Source organism: Drosophila sulfurigaster, unplaced genomic scaffold (genome assembly GCF_023558435.1).
Source record: "Drosophila sulfurigaster albostrigata strain 15112-1811.04 unplaced genomic scaffold, ASM2355843v2 ctg47_pilon, whole genome shotgun sequence".
In the NCBI taxonomy this organism is placed as follows: Eukaryota; Metazoa; Arthropoda; class Insecta; order Diptera; family Drosophilidae; genus Drosophila; species Drosophila sulfurigaster.
In genome coordinates this window covers 32,501-49,965 of record NW_026909714.1, presented here as the reverse complement: position 1 = coordinate 49,965, position 17,465 = coordinate 32,501, and the positions used below count along the sequence as shown (strand labels likewise).

The following is a 17,465-nucleotide window of genomic DNA, read 5'->3' as shown; positions in this document are numbered from 1 at the left end:
ATACATGGTAAGCAGTGTGTGCCCATCACGTATATATATGTATTGGATGCATATATTTCAGTTTGCATAATAGGTAATAATTATGTTATTACAAAAAGTCTCATCCGACGTTTATATGTTTTTCGTAGCTAAAGAATTAATATTTTGTGAATAATTGAAAATCCTCAAGGACACTATAAAAAATTATTTATTTTGGACGGAGGTTTTTTACTAATATAATATTGTCTACACGTAAATGCAAAATTAGATAAAATTATCAATTTGTCATCAAAATAAAATAATTTTTTATTCAATTAATTGAATTTAAATTATAAAAATGCATGTGTGATATAATATATTTAGTAAGTTGAAATAAAATGATATTTTTGAACGATTATATGCATATATATTTTATATATAAGTATATATATTTATATAAACAATTGTGAATTATAACTAGCGAACGTGAATGCTATCTAATTGTGGCCACATTCGTATAGTACATGTCAAGTATAACATATATATATATATACAATTATTGAATATTATCGTTTGTTATTCAAAAATATTTGTGAGTTGTCATGTATTTTACATATTTGAAGATTTATGTAATTATATTTTAAATATTATTTACATAATGAAATGAACATTATTCTGGTTGATCCTGCCAGTAGTTATATGCTTGTCTCAAAGATTAAGCCATGCATGTCTAAGTACACACGAATTAATAGTGAAACCGCAAAAGGCTCATTATATCAGTTATGGTTCCTTAGATCGTTAACAGTTACTTGGATAACTGTGGTAATTCTAGAGCTAATACATGCAATTAAAACACGGACCTTCTGGAACGTGTGCTTTTATTAGGCTAAAACCAAGCGATCGCAAGATCGTTACACTGGTTGAACTCTAGATAACATGCAGATCGTATGGTCTCGTACCGACGACAGATCTTTCAAATGTCTGCCCTATCAACTTTTGATGGTAGTATCTAGGACTACCATGGTTGCAACGGGTAACGGGGAATCAGGGTTCGATTCCGGAGAGGGAGCCTGAGAAACGGCTACCACATCTAAGGAAGGCAGCAGGCGCGTAAATTACCCACTCCCAGCTCGGGGAGGTAGTGACGAAAAATAACAATACAGGACTCATATCCGAGGCCCTGTAATTGGAATGAGTACACTTTAAATCCTTTAACAAGGACCTATTGGAGGGCAAGTCTGGTGCCAGCAGCCGCGGTAATTCCAGCTCCAATAGCGTATATTAAAGTTGTTGCGGTTAAAACGTTCGTAGTTGAACTTGTGCTTCATACGGGTAGTGCAACTTACAATTGTAGTTAGTACTATACCTTTATGTATGTAAGCGTATTACCGGTGGAGTTCTTATATATAATTAGGTACTTGTACTTTTTTATATGTTCCTCCTATTTAAAATTCTGCATTAGTGCTCTTCATCGAGTGTTATTGTGGGCCGGTACAATTACTTTGAACAAATTAGAGTGCTTAAAGCAGGCTTCAAATGCCTGAATATTCTGTGCATGGGATAATGAAATAAGACCTCTGTTCTGCTTTCATTGGTTTTCAGATCAAGAGGTAATGATTAATAGAAGCAGTTTGGGGGCATTAGTATTACGACGCGAGAGGTGAAATTCTTGGACCGTCGTAAGACTAACTTAAGCGAAAGCATTTGCCAAAGATGTTTTCATTAATCAAGAACGAAAGTTAGAGGTTCGAAGGCGATCAGATACCGCCCTAGTTCTAACCATAAACGATGCCAGCTAGCAATTGGGTGTAGCTACTTTTATGGCTCTCTCAGTCGCTTCCCGGGAAACCAAAGCTTTTGGGCTTAGGGGGAAGTATGGTTGCAAAGCTGAAACTTAAAGGAATTGACGGAAGGGCACCACCAGGAGTAGAGCCTGCGGCTTAATTTGACTCAACACGGGAAAACTTACCAGGTCCGAACATAAGTGTGTAAGACAGATTGATAGCTCTTTCTCGAATCTATGGGTGGTGGTGCATGGCCGTTCTTAGTTCGTGGAGTGATTTGTCTGGTTAATTCCGATAACGAACGAGACTCAAATATATTAAATAGATATCTTCAGGATTATGGTGTTGAAGCTTATATAGCCTTCATTCATGGTGGCAGTAAAATGTTTATTGTGTTTGAATGTGTTTATATAAGTGGAGCCGTACCTGTTGGTTTGTCCCATTATAAGGACACTAGCTTCTTAAATGGACAAATTGCGTCTAGCAATAATGAGATTGAGCAATAACAGGTCTGTGATGCCCTTAGATGTCCTGGGCTGCACGCGCGCTACAATGAAAGTATCAACGTGTATTTCCTAGACCGAGAGGTCCGGGTAAACCGCTGAACCACTTTCATGCTTGGGATTGTGAACTGAAACTGTTCACATGAACTTGGAATTCCCAGTAAGTGTGAGTCATTAACTCGCATTGATTACGTCCCTGCCCTTTGTGCACACCGCCCGTCGCTACTACCGATTGAATTATTTAGTGAGGTCTCCGGACGTGATCACTGTGACGCCTTGTGTGTTGCGGTTGTTTCGCAAAAGTTGACCAAACTTGATTATTTAGAGGAAGTAAAAGTCGTAACAAGGTTTCCGTAGGTGAACCTGCGGAAGGATCATTATTGTTTTAATGCATCTAACCGTTAATAAATTAAATTTGTTTTTCTCTTTTAGGGAATTGCAATATTTAATAAATTAAGTAACTAATAAATATAATTATTCAATCATATGAGATACAATTATGCAACATATAATAATTTAAATTAGCTAAAAACCGTTTGTTATGTATTATTATTATTATATACTGTATTAAGAGTGTTTTATGTGTTTTGGATAAAATAAAAAACTGCGTGTATATGTACCATAATATACATGCGTTGCAAAATGTATTGTGCATATTCCAGTGCGCATACATTGGTTCGCAACACCTAAAGAAAAACAATGTTGTACCTGTTTGCAGGTTAACGCTTTACATATGTTGATCATAATAAATAAATTTAGCTAAAATATACTTGTCATATATCTTATTATTATCGATTATGTAAAACTAAGACATTTCGCAACATTTATTTAGGTATAAAAAATTTTATTGAAGGAATTGATATATGCCAGTAAAATGGTGTATTTTTAATTTCTTTCAATAAAAATATTGTTGACGTAATGAAATAAAAAAAATTGTATCGCTCTAAGCGGTGGATCACTCGGCTCATGGGTCGCTGAAGAACGCAGCAAACTGTGCGTCATCGTGTGAACTGCAGGACACATGAACATCGACATTTTGAACGCATATCGCAGTCCATGCTGTTATGTACTTTAATTAATTTTTTAGTGCTGCTTGGACTACATATGGTTGAGGGTTGTAAGACTATGCTAAATAAGTTGTTTAAAATTTTTCGGAATTTTAAGCACATTGTATATTATTGGATAATATAAGTGTGAATCTAAAAAGTTCTCGCTTAAGATATTCATAATATGAATTAATAAATGAAAATACTAAAACTCTGTTGCATGAGAAATTTGAAGAATTATATGTTCTTTATTCATTTCAAATAATACTGAGGAATGTCTAGCATAAAATATATTATTTTATAAACTAGAATTGCCTCTTATTAACGAATATGAGAAGAATAGAATAATTTTGTGAATATTATGGACCTTCAAAAAAAAGATAGTATATTTCAAAATAGGCAGAGAATTGTCTATAAGTGTAATTAAACAACCTCAACTCATATGGGACTACCCCCTGAATTTAAGCATATTAATTAGGGGAGGAAAAGAAACTAACAAGGATTTTCTTAGTAGCGGCGAGCGAAAAGAAATCAGTTCAGCACTAAGTCACTTTGTCTATATGGCAAATGTGAGATGCAGTGTATGGAACGTCAATATTCTAGTATGAGAAATTAACGATTTAAGTCCTTCTTAAATGAGGCCATTTACCCATAGAGGGTGCCAGGCCCGTATAACGTTAATGATTATTAGATGATGTTTCCAAAGAGTCGTGTTGCTTGATAGTGCAGCACTAAGTGGGTGGTAAACTCCATCTAAAACTAAATATAACCATGAGACCGATAGTAAACAAGTACCGTGAGGGAAAGTTGAAAAGAACTCTGAATAGAGAGTTAAATAGTACGTGAAACTGCTTAGAGGTTAAGCCCGATGAACCTGAATATCCGTTATGGAAAATTCATCATTAGAATTGTAATATTTAATCAATATTATAACGATAGTGTGCATTTTTTCCATATAAGGACATTGTAATCTATTAGCATGTATGGAATTTATCAAACAATTTTGATAAGAGTTTATTTAAATTAGAGTGCTTGCATTTTAACATAAAATAAATTTCAAAAATTTGATAAAGTGCTGATAGATTATATGAGTACAGTGCGTTAATTTTTCGGAATTATATAATGGCATGATTATCATTGATTTTTATGTTTATTATAAGCACTTGTATGATTAACAATGCGAAAGATTCAGGATACCTTCGGGACCCGTCTTGAAACACGGACCACGGAGTCTAACATATGTGCAAGTTATTGGGATATAAACCTAATAGCGTAATTAACTTGACTATTATTGGGATTAGTTTTTAACTATTTATAGTTAATTAACGCAATCCCGGGGCGTTCTATATAGTTATGTATAATAATATTTATATTATTTATGCCTCTAACTGGAACGTACCTTGAGCATATATGCTGTGACCCGAAAGATGGTGAACTATACTTGATCAGGTTGAAGTCAGGGGAAACCCTGATGGAAGACCGAAACAGTTCTGACGTGCAAATCGATTGTCAGAATTGAGTATAGGGTCGAAAGACCAATCGAACCATCTAGTAGCTGGTTCCTTCCGAAGTTTCCCTCAGGATAGCTGGTGCATTTAACTGTTGTATAAAATAATCTTATCTGGTAAAGCGAATGATTAGAGGCCTTAGGGTCGAAACGATCTTAACCTATTCTCAAACTTTAAATGGGTAAGAACCTTAACTTTCTTGATATGAAGTTTAAGGTTATGATATAATGTGCCCAGTGGGCCACTTTTGGTAAGCAGAACTGGCGCTGTGGGATGAACCAAACGTAATGTTACGGTGCCCAAATTAACAACTCATTCAGAAACCATGAAAGGCGTTGGTTGCTTAAAACAGCAGGACGGTGATCATGGAAGTCGAAATCCGCTAAGGAGTGTGTAACAACTCACCTGCCGAAGCAACTAGCCCTTAAAATGGATGGCGCTTAAGTTGTATACCTATACATTACCGCTAAAGTAGATGATTTATATTACTTGTAATATAAATTTTGAAACTTTAGTGAGTAGGAAGGTACAATGGTGTGCTTAGAAGTGTTTGGCGTAAGCCTGCATGGAGCCGTCATTGGTACAGATCTTGGTAGTAGTAGCAAATAATCGAATGAGACCTTGGAGGACTGAAGTGGAGAAGGGTTTCGTGTGAACAGTGGTTGATCACGAGTTAGTCGGTCCTAAGTTCAAGGCGAAAGCCGAAAATTTTCAAGTAAAAAAGTAACTAAAATTTAAATTTTGTCATAATTAAAAAACTTGAATAATTTTGAACGAAAGGGAATACGGTTCCAATTCCGTAACCTGTTGAGTATCCGTTTGTTATTAAATATGGGCCTCGTGCTCATCCTGGCAACAGGAACGACCATAAAGAAGCCGTCGAGAGATATCGGAAGAGTTTTCTTTTCTGTTTTATAGCCGTACTACCATGGAAGTCTTTCGCAGAGAGATATGGTAGATGGGCTAGAAGAGCATGACATATACTGTTGTGTCGATATTTTCTCCTCGGACCTTGAAAATTTATGGTGGGGACACGCAAACTTCTCAACAGGCCGTACCAATATCCGCAGCTGGTCTCCAAGGTGAAGAGTCTCTAGTCGATAGAATAATGTAGGTAAGGGAAGTCGGCAAATTAGATCCGTAACTTCGGGATAAGGATTGGCTCTGAAGATTGAGATAGTCGGGCTTGATTGGGAAACAATAACATGGTTTATGTGCTCGTTCTGGGTAAATAGAGTTTCTATCATTTATGGTAGTTTCTTGTTCCCCGGATAGTTTAGTTACGTAGCCAATTGTGGAACTTTCTTGCTAAAATTTTTAAGAATACTAGTTGGCCAACCAGTTAGTTCTTTTAAATTATAACGATTATCAATTAACAATCAATTCAGAACTGGCACGGACTTGGGGAATCCGACTGTCTAATTAAAACAAAGCATTGTGATGGCCCTAGCGGGTGTTGACACAATGTGATTTCTGCCCAGTGCTCTGAATGTCAAAGTGAAGAAATTCAAGTAAGCGCGGGTCAACGGCGGGAGGAGGATCAATGGGTCTGCAGAAGGGGAATAATGGTTCATTTCTCAGCAATGGCAAATGGGCTACCGTCCTTCGTTAGTCAGATCAAGTCGACTCATAGGCAACATGTGCCCCACTAAAATGTGGCCTCCTCGTGGTGTCCTCCGGGTGCTGGACCGATGTAGTTTCGGCAGCAGCGAATATGAGCGGCGAAAGGGGCCATTGGGTTACCACCCCGTTGGTCCTGAAAAACTGATGGTGCAAACTCTAATGACATGCCTCGGATAGCTGAAAGTTATTCAGTGAATTCTCCTACGGCATCCGTAGGAGCCCATCAGGGGAAGGAACGTAGATGCTAATCCAGTTGTTGGACATCTATGTGTGGAATGCGGGCGATCTTTTGGAACAAAGACCGGTTTAGGTGTCCACATGTCGCGTCAGCACAAAGACAGGCTTGATGAGCTTCGTACGCGTGTTGACGTGAAAACCAGGTGGTGTGAGGAAGAATTGGCCATGATGGCGAGGAAGGAACTTGAGCTCATAGCAAATACTGCGGGGCTTCGGCCCTGTGGGATGTAATCGATCGTGGAGAGTCGAGGTTCTGCAATCTATCATTGATGGAGCGCAGACTTCGGGCAAAGAAGCAACTCTCCAGTGTTTGTCTAACTATCTCCTGGAAATTTTTCCGAATCGAAACGAAGGTCCGGTTTCGGCGAGAGTCTTTCCTGAGCCTCGCAATAGGAGACAAAATAGACGGCAGCAGTTCGCTAGGGTTCAGCGCAACTGGGACAAACATAAAGGTCGATGCATCGGATCCCTGCTAGCAGGACCCGACGAGTCGGTAATGCCAAACCAAGAGATTATGGAACCATACTGGAGAGAAGTCATGACACAGCAGAGCCTTTCCTCTTGCAATAGCACCGTGCCCCATATGGGACACTTGCTTGAGGGGTATGGTCACCTATTACGTCTAGGGACCTGCAATTGCATCAAGTGCCATTGAATTCTTCTCCCGGACCGGACGGAATATCTCCAAGAACTGCCAGGAGTATTCCCAGTGGTGTTATGCTTCGCATAATGAACCTTATTCTCTGGTGCGGCAAACTACCCACACTCTTCCGAATGGCTCGAACCGTTTTCATCCCGAAGACGGTAAGAGCATCCCGACCAGAAGACTTCCGTCCGATATCGGTGCCTTCTGTCATAGTTAGACAACTCAATGCCATCTTGGCATCTCGATTGGCCTCATCAGTCGATTGGGATCCGCGTCAGCGGGGGTTTCTTCCTACTGACGGTTGCGCCGATAACGCGACAATAGTTGACTTAATCCTGAGGGACCACCATAGACGTCATGCGTCGTGTTATATCGCGACACTTGATGTCAGCAAAGCGTTTGACTCTGTGTCTCACGCAGCGGTAATTGACACCCTATCCGCGTATGGTGCACCAACGGGTTTTGTTGACTACGTACGTAGCTTGTACTTGGGAGGTGGCACTAGTCTCAATGGTAAAGGCTGGAGATCAGAGGAATTCGTCCCTGCTAGAGGTGTGAAGCAGGGTGACCCTTTGTCTCCACATATGTTCAACTTGGTCATCGACCGGTTGCTCAGGTCTCTACCGGACGAGATTGGTGTCAGTGTCGGAAATGCCAAAACAAACGCTGCAGCGTTCGCAGACGATCTGGTGTTGTTTGCTTCTACACCGAAGGGCCTTCAGGCATTATTGGATACCACGGTCTCCTTTTGGCGTCCGTTGGGCTGACCCTAAACGCTAATAAGTGTTTTACTGTTAGTGTCAAGGGGCAACCGAAGCAGAAGTGTACTGTGATCGAATCACGGAGCTTTTGTGTAGGTTCGCGCAAGTGTCCAAGCTTGAAGCGTTCTGAGGAATGGAAGTATCTTGGCATCCAGTTCACTGCGGACGGGAGGGCCCGCTACAATCCGACTGAGGACATTGGTCCCAGATTGGATATCATATCGCGGTCCCCCCTGAAGCCACAGCAGAAGTTATTCGCCCTCAGAACTGTCCTCATTCCACAGCTATATCACAAGCTAACCCTTGGTAGTGTGGCAATAGGCGTTTTGAGAAAGTGTGACAGACTGGTACGGTCGGTCGTAAAGAAATGGTTAGATCTTCCTATGGATGTGTCAGTAGCATTCTTCCATGCCCCCCACACAAGTGGGGGTCTCGGTGTTCCCTCAGTTCGAAGGACAGCTCCAATGCTGCGCATACAGAGGTTAACGAACATAAAATGGCCCCACCTCGAGCAATCCGAGACAGCCAGTTCGTTCCTTAGTGCGGAAATTCGGAGGGCCCGAGATAGGTGCAAGGCATCGGGAGACGCGGCTCTGGATACACGCCTTTTGATCGAATCGTACTGGGCGGATAGGTTGCACTCCTCTGTTGATGGTAGCGGTCTCCGTGAAGCAGGGCGTTATGCTCTGCAACACGGGTGGGTTGTCGCACCCACGCGTTTGTTAACTGGAAAAGCTTATTTGAATGGGATCAAACTGCGGATAAATGCCCTACCCACGCGGTCTCGTACACGAGGGGAAGGCACGAATTGGAGAGGCAGTGTCGTGCAGGATGTGATGCTCCCGAATCACTAAACCACATTCTGCAGAAGTGTCATCGTACGCATGGGAGGCGGGTGGCTAGACACAACAGTGTGGCTAATTATCTCAAGCGGGGACTTGAGACGAGAGGCTACTCTGTCATTGCTGAACCAAGTCTGCAGAGAGAGAACAGGATATATAAGCCGGACCTGGTGGGTTTCCGACCAGATCACACGATAGTGATCGACGCTCAGGTAGTGACTGACGGACTTGATCTTGACCAAGCTCATCAGAGTAAGGTTGAGATCTACGACAGACAGGACGTACGAACGGCTCTGGTTCGGGATTATCAGGCACATGAGGACATTAAAATCGTTTCTGCTACACTAAACTGGAGGGGCATCTGGAGCTATCGGTCGGTAAAGAGCACTAGGAGTCCTTAACGCTGGTGATAGCAATATTATCAGTACCAGGGTGGTAGATGGCGGAGTCTGCGGCTTTAAGACGTTCATGTTCCATACTGGATATCGCCAAGGAGTGGGTTAGCACCGAGGTTTACTTTCCTCATTGAAAGTCAACTACACTGGCCAACATCTATTGTGTACAAAGTAAAGGGAAAACAGTCATATGACGTGCCATCCATATATGGCATTGTTGTGTGGGCAAATTCATTTCCTACGAAAAAAAAAATAGCCAAATGCCTCGTCATCTAATTAGTGACGCGCATGAATGGATTAACGAGATTCCTACTGTCCCTATCTACTTTTGTACTTTTGTGTACCTTTTTAAAGGGGGCGCTGATCACGCCTGAATTGTGTATAAATAAGTAATAATAAATTGGATCCCATGCGCTCGGGCGCCGTGTGATTAAGTCACTCATGACAGGTGCACACGTAAAACTCTGGTATTGATATTGATATGTCCCTATCTACTCAGTCTGGTTTCAACTGTCGAGCTGAACAGACGTGTTAGCGGGTGCCTGCATTTCGTAGTGTTTTTGCGATAACAGTTATTTGTTATCTCTTAGTTAGCGGTAAAAGTTTCGCGTGTGCGCTTTGTGCTCCTCATTCGCTGTGTGCGTGTGAGCAGCGTGGGAAAATCGTCGCGCGTCGTTGCGAGTGTGTGCGTGCGTGTGCTTATTTTAAGCGCTCTTAAAGTAGCTTAGCTTCGAGTGACCTACTTTCTGGTGAGTACAGTTGAGTATTTTTAAGACTTGCAAAAAAGTTTTAGATGCCAGCGTGCAAGCCGGCCGTTGGTGCTGGGGGGAGTGGTGCGTCGACGGACGACCTCCCTTCGGTGGTTGACGGGAAGGTTAAGCGGAAGGCGGGTTCGGCGTCAGCAAGGAAGCTGAAGAAGGCAGCTTCTTTAGCTTCTTTTGCTGATGCTGGGTTAGGTGCTGAGTGTATGGGAGCCGCTAGTGGTGGTGTCAGCGCTGCTATTAGCGTGTTTAGCGTGGCTGAGGAGAATCTGGTTTCGGCAGACTCGACCCCGATGTGCTCATTGGGGAGTATGCTAGAGGAGTTTAGGGCGGCTGAAAAGGCAGCAGAGGCGTTGGTTGCTCCATTGAGCAAGCCAGGGTCAATGATGCGCAAGGGAAGCCCAGTAGAGAAAATGAAGGCGATCAGTAAGGACGTGCTCACGCTCGTTGTTGCTGATTGTGGAATGCAAGGCAAGGCGCTGGTTAGTGTAGTTGACTACCTAGCGGAAATGGAGACGCTGCTGTTTTCGCAGATGGCGGAAAATGAGCGTCTCCGAGGACGGTTGGAGGAGGCTCGCGCTCATGCGAGTAGCGGCCCCTCCAATGGGCCTTTCCGAGTGCCAGCGCCGGTTAGCGGGGGTGCTCCGCTGCGTGCACCGGTTGCCAAAGGCGGTTCCAAGTCGGCAGCGCCGTCTACCCCGGAGACGCCGAGACCTAAGCCAGTTGAGACATGGTCCCTCGTGGTCCGCAGCAAGACTGCGAAGACCTCAAAGGAAGTGGTTGATCAGGTGGTGAAGGAGGTAGGTCCAACCCTGGGTGTACGGGTGCACGAGGTTCGTCCTCTTCGGGATGGTGGTGCGATTATTCGCACTCCATCCGTTGCAGAGCGGAGAGTGATCGCAGGAAACGCGAAATTTAAAGAGGTGGGGCTGGAAGTGAGTGTGAATGTCAAACTGGGGCCTAAAATTGTGGTGACGGGCGTTCACTCGCAGATTACTCCTGACGAATTCATGAGTGATCTTTACGAGATGAACCTCAAGGACAGCATGTCTCTTGAGGCCTTCAAGAAAGTCGTCCGTATGGTGAGCAAGCCATGGCCTGTGACTGGTGGGTCAGCGTCGGTCAATGTTGTGTTGGAGGGCGATGGCATGGCCATGCAAACTCTGCTCGATGTTGGCCGCTGCTACATCAAGTGGTTTTCATTCCGCTTGAGGAACTTTGACCCGGTTCTGAGCTGCTTCCGTTGCCTGGGCTTCGACCACAAGGTAGCGGACTGCAGGGCCAAGCACGATGTCTGTCGGCGCTGTGGTCAAGTGGGCCATCGGGTAGCGAAGTGTACCAATGCACTTAGTTGCCGGAATTGTGCTTTTAAAGGGCAGCCTTCGGAGCATCTTATGATGTCTCTGGCTTGCCCGATATATAGTGCGATTGTCGCGAGGGCCAACGCTAGACATTAATATGGCTAGCAAAGTCCTTCAGTTGAACTGCCAGCGGTCATATGCAGTTATGTGCGATGTGGGCGAAATGATGTGTGAGAGAGGCAGTGTAGTGGCCCTGCTGCAGGAGCCGTATGCAACCGATGGTTGCGTACGTGGCTTACCCGCGCGCATGCGCGTGTTCACTGACAGCAGGGCCAAGGCTGCGGTGGTGGTGAATGATGTTGGTATTGAATGCACTCTGATGTGTTCTACCGACTGGGGGGGTGTGTGTGTGCCTTAATGGCAATTTTGGCAGGGTGTTAGTTGTGAGTGTGTATTGCGCGTTCGGGGAACCCCTCGAGCCGTATATAGCGTACATGGATGAGGTGCTACTACTGGCGAGTAGCGATCCGATCATCCTTGGTATTGATGCGAATGCGTCGTCCCCCGTGTGGTTCAGTAAGATGCCCAGACACTCGTCTGGGTATCAGAACCACAGGCGGGGTGAAACGCTAGCCGAGTGGGCCGTGTCCCAAGATGTTCGGGTCGTTAATCAACCCAGCGTGTGGTATACCTTTGATGGTCCGAACGGGAAAAGTGACATTGACGTCACCCTTGTGAATGAAGCAGCAATGCGTGTGTTTCATTTTGAGTGGAGTGTTTTAGGTGGGGTAGGTATAAGTGATCACAATCCAATTGAGATTGTGTTTGCATATACTCCCACAACGAATGAAAGTGTTGGGGGTAATTCGTGGAGCACTTGTGGTGTGAATTGGGCCCAATATGGGCTGTTTATATGTGAGGCGGCAACGCAAGTTCCGCTTAGCACCTTCAGTGCAATGAGTGTTGACGAGCAGGTCATGTGTGTGAATAGGTGGATGACGGGTGTGAATGATAACATGTTTCGGAGACACCGCAAGGTGAATCTTAAGCGTGTTAAGTGGTGGACGAGTGAGTTGAGTGCTAAGCGTAGGATACTTCGAACTCTGCGGAAACGTTTCCAAAGAGCGAGAATATCCAATGCCGAAAGCGCTGCTCAGCTAAGGCGAGAGTATAGTAGGTGTATGAATGAGTACAAGGAAATGCTTGTACATGTGAAAGAAGCGGAATGGCGTGATTTTGTAGATCGCAATAAGCATGATCCCTGGGGTCGTGTTTATCAAATAGCGAGAGGGAAAGGCAGGGAGCTTAGTTTAGGCAACTTACATGTCGGAGGCCTTCAGCTAACGGCATGGAAGGATTGTATGAATGCTTTGCTGAATGTGTTCTTCCCGCGAGAGGAGAGACAGGAGGCTCCACTACATGTGGAGCAACCTGTTGAACCGCTCCGAGAAGCTGAATTGGGGGCGGCTTTTAAGAGGTTAAAGTCGAGAAAGTCGCCCGGCATGGATGGTTTCACTGGGGAAATGTGTAAATGTGTTTGGAATTCGATTCCAGAGTATATGTATGCATTGTATGAAAGGTGTGTGAATGAGGATACTTTCCCAGTGAATGGAAATGTGCAAAGATGGTAGTGTTTGAAGTCGCCCGATAAGATCAGGAGTAATCCTCGATCTTATCGGGGCATCAGCTCCTTCCTGTGCTTGGAAAAGTGCTAGAAAGAGTCATGATAGAAAGGCTGCTTGAGTTAGTTGAAGACCAGATGTCTGATAGACAATATGGCTTCACTAGAGGTAGATGTACGGAGGATGCATGGCATTATGTCAAGGACTCAGTGGGGTCCAGCAACTCCAGGTACGTCTTAGGCATTTTTGTAGATTTTAGGGGTGCGTTTGACCACCTTAGCTGGGCAAGTGTGTTAAGAAAATTGAGCGACTGTGGCTGCCGAGAGATGGCTCTATGGAAGAGCTATTTTTCTGGCAGGCGTGCGACAGCAATAGGAAAATGTGAGAGTGTCACTGTGGATGTGGTTCGTGGTTGTCCGCAAGGATCCATCTGTGGTCCATTTATATGGAACCTAATGATGGACTCCCTATTGCGGCAACTCGAATTGCGCTGCAAGTGTTGTGCGTATGCGGATGATCTGCTCATTTTGATTGAGGGGCAATCGCGCTCCGAGATTGAGGCAGGTGCTAGGGAGTGCTTGCGCATTGTTTGCGATTGGGGCGACAGTTTGGCAGCGGATAAGACGGTGGCAATGTTACTCAAGGGTAAATTGTCTGCCAGTCGGCCTCCAGTTGTCAGACTAAACGACGTTAGCTTAAAGTATGTGACTGAGGTTCGGTACCTTGGCATTACTTTCGGTGAGGGGATGTGCTTTATGCCGCATCTCACCGGTCTCAGGGCGCGGTTGTTTAGTGTGGTTGGACAGGTGCGTCGCATTTTGCGGAGTGATTGGGGCCTTAGCAGACGAGCTGTGCGTACCATATACAGCGGCCTATTTGTTGCATGTGCAGCATATGGGTCGTCTGTGTGGTATGAGGCAGCAAAGACTGTTGTGGGCAGAAAGAAAGTGCTGGCTTGCCAGCGTGTGATTCTTTTAGGTTGTCTGCCTGTGTGCCGCACTGTTTCTACGGAAGCTTTGCAGGTATTGCTTGGTGCAGCCCTCTTGACTTGGAAGTCAGGCGTAGAGCCTTGATGTTCAAGATTAAGAGGTGGCTGCCATTGCTGCGGGATGAGTGGTTATTTGATAGGGACGTAAATAGCTTAGCAGTGGATAGCTGTAAGAAGTTATTGAAAGAGTGTGTTCTGTCTGACTGGCAGGTCAGGTGGGATGCAAGTGTGAATGGGCGGGTGACTCGCGAATTTATTCGTGATGTCAAGTTCACTGCAGACCGTCCAGACTTCAGATTTAATCTGAGTCTCGGATTCTTGTTGACTGGCCATGGTTCTCTCAATGCATTCTTGCATCCGAGAAGCCTGTGCGATAGTCCGGAATGCCGCTGCGGTTTGGCAGCGGAGACTGCCATGCATGTGTTGTGTGAATGCCCACTGTATAGCGATATACGTGTGATGGATGAGTTAGGGATTAGGCAGACTGGTGGTGGGTTTGACGTAAGTCAATCACTCTCCACTAGTACTTGTGTAGGTAATTTGAATGAGTTTGCCCGCATTGTATTTGCGAGAAGGCGGATGAGCGTTCCTGGAGGCAGGAATGAATGATTGTGTGAATAATGTATGCATGAGGGGAATGGGAATGCTAGGTAGGCAGGCGTGAATCGGGATGTATGAATGTGGGATTGCAATGAATCGGAGCGTATGTATGTTGTATGTTTGATGTTTCCACCTGGGCCACCAACCCGTAACTGTTTGGAGTTAAAATTGGTAGTACCTTTGTGGTACGAAACCTGACCGGAGGTTTTTCTGGTACCACGGGAACCAGGTGCCCGCGGACATATGTCCGTCCTGGTATTTGGTTGCGGCCCTTTCGGGAGTATCGTGGTGGCTGTGGTTTACCATCCAAATGCGGATAGAGTGGAGTGCTCGACGTGGAGTTGCGTAATACAACCGGTTGCCCTGATACCACAGATCGGAAGAGGTTTTAGATGGGCCTCGCTCCTCACACAGGAGGTTGAGCCAACCCAAACAGTTGGCTCTTCAATGTGTACCCGTGAATTGCTCCATGGGGGCGCTGATTCGACGCTTAAATTGAATAGTCTGTGCTGCGCACCGTGAGATAGAGCCAACATGGCAGGTGCTCACGTTAATCTACCAAATTCCATGTCCCTATCTTAATCTAGATAGGGACATATCAATACCAGAGTTTTACGTGTGCACCTGTCATGAGTGACTTAATCACACGGCGCCCGAGCGCATGGGATCCAATTTATTATTACTTATTTATACACAATTCAGGCGTGATCAGCGCCCCCTTTAAAAAGGTACACATTTGAAGGCCAGTTGTTTGGACTGGACACTTCCCCCTATGTCAAGAGCAAGGCCTACCTAGAACCGTGTAGATAGGGGCGCCCTAGTAGATAGGGACAGTAGGAATCTCGTTAATCCATTCATGCGCGTCACTAATTAGATGACGAGGCATTTGGCTATTTTTTTTTAAGAGAGTCATAGTTACTCCCGCCGTTGACCCGCGCTTACTTGAATTTCTTCACTTTGACATTCAGAGCACTGGGCAGAAATCACATTGTGTCAACACCCGCTAGGGCCATCACAATGCTTTGTTTTAATTAGACAGTCGGATTCCCCAAGTCCGTGCCAGTTCTGAATTGATTGTTAATTGATAATCGTTATAATTTAAAAGAACTAACTGGTTGCCCAACTAGTATTCTTAAAAATTTTAGCAAGAAAGTTCCACAATTGGCTACGTAACTAAACTATCCGGGGAACAAGAAACTACCATAAATGATAGAAACTCTATTTACCCAGAACGAGCACATAAACCATGTTATTGTTTCCCAATCAAGCCCGACTATCTCAATCTTCAGAGCCAATCCTTATCCCGAAGTTACGGATCTAATTTGCCGACTTCCCTTACCTACATTATTCTATCGACTAGAGACTCTTCACCTTGGAGACCAGCTGCGGATATTGGTACGGCCTGTTGAGAAGTTTGCGTGTCCCCACCATAAATTTTAAGGTCCGAGGAGAAAATATCGACACAACAGTATATGTCATGCTCTTCTAGCCCATCTACCATATCTCTCTGCGAAAGACTTCCATGGTAGTACGGCTATAAAACAGAAAAGAAAACTCTTCCGATATCTCTCGACGGCTTCTTTATGGTCGTTCCTGTTGCCAGGATGAGCACGAGGCCCATATTTAATAACAAACGGATACTCAACAGGTTACGGAATTGGAACCGTATTCCCTTTCGTTCAAAATTATTCAAGTTTTTTAATTATGACAAAATTTAAATTTTAGTTACTTTTTTTTACTTGAAAATTTTCGGCTTTCGCCTTGAACTTAGGACCGACTAACTCGTGATCAACCACTGTTCACACGAAACCCTTCTCCACTTCAGTCCTCCAAGGTCTCATTCGATTATTTGCTACTACCACCAAGATCTGTACCAATGACGGCTCCATGCAGGCTTACGCCAAACACTTCTAAGCACACCATTGTACCTTCCTACTCACTAAAGTTTCAAAATTTATATTACAAGTAATATAAATCATCTACTTTAGCGGTAATGTATAGGTATACAACTTAAGCGCCATCCATTTGGGCACCGTAACATTACGTTTGGTTCATCCCACAGCGCCAGTTCTGCTTACAAAAAGTGACCCACTGGGCACATTATATCATAACCTTAAACTTCATATCAAGAAAGTTAAGGTTCTTACCCATTTAAAGTTTGAGAATAGGTTAAGATCGTTTCGACCCTAAGGCCTCTAATCATTCGCTTTACCAGATAAGATTATTTTATACAACAGTTAAATGCACCAGCTATCCTGAGGGAAACTTCGGAAGGAACCAGCTACTAGATGGTTCGATTGGTCTTTCGACCCTATACTCAATTCTGACAATCGATTTGCACGTCAGAACTGTTTCGGTCTTCCATCAGGGTTTCCCCTGACTTCAACCTGATCAAGTATAGTTCACCATCTTTCGGGTCACAGCATATATGCTCAAGGTACGTTCCAGTTAGAGGCATAAATAATATAAATATTATTATACATAACTATATAGAACGCCCCGGGATTGCGTTAATTAACTATAAATAGTTAAAAACTAATCCCAATAATAGTCAAGTTAATTACGCTATTAGGTTTATATCCCAATAACTTGCACATATGTTAGACTCCGTGGTCCGTGTTTCAAGACGGGTCCCGAAGGTATCCTGAATCTTTCGCATTGTTTAATCATACAAGTGCTTATAATAAACATAAAAATCAATGATAATCATGCCATTATATAATTCCGAAAAATTAACGCACTGTACTCATATAATCTATCAGCACTTTAACAAATTTTTGAAATTTATTTTATGTTAAAATGCAAGCACTCTAATTTAAATAAACTCTTATCAAAATTGTTTGATAAATTCCATACATGCTAATAGATTACAATGTCCTTATATGGAAAA

At 43.7% G+C, this 17,465-nt stretch overlaps 1 non-coding gene and 1 pseudogene across 1 annotated transcript; both read left to right on the top strand.

Moving 5' to 3' along the window:
* Positions 1-630: 630 nt before the first annotated feature.
* Positions 631-2,625, top strand: LOC133849927 (small subunit ribosomal RNA). Its single transcript, XR_009895520.1, has one exon. It is a non-coding gene; the product is annotated as a small subunit ribosomal RNA (ribosomal RNA).
* Positions 2,626-3,184: 559 nt separating this feature from the next.
* On the top strand, positions 3,185-3,363 carry LOC133849926 (5.8S ribosomal RNA; annotated as a pseudogene).
* Positions 3,364-17,465: the final 14,102 nt, after the last annotated feature.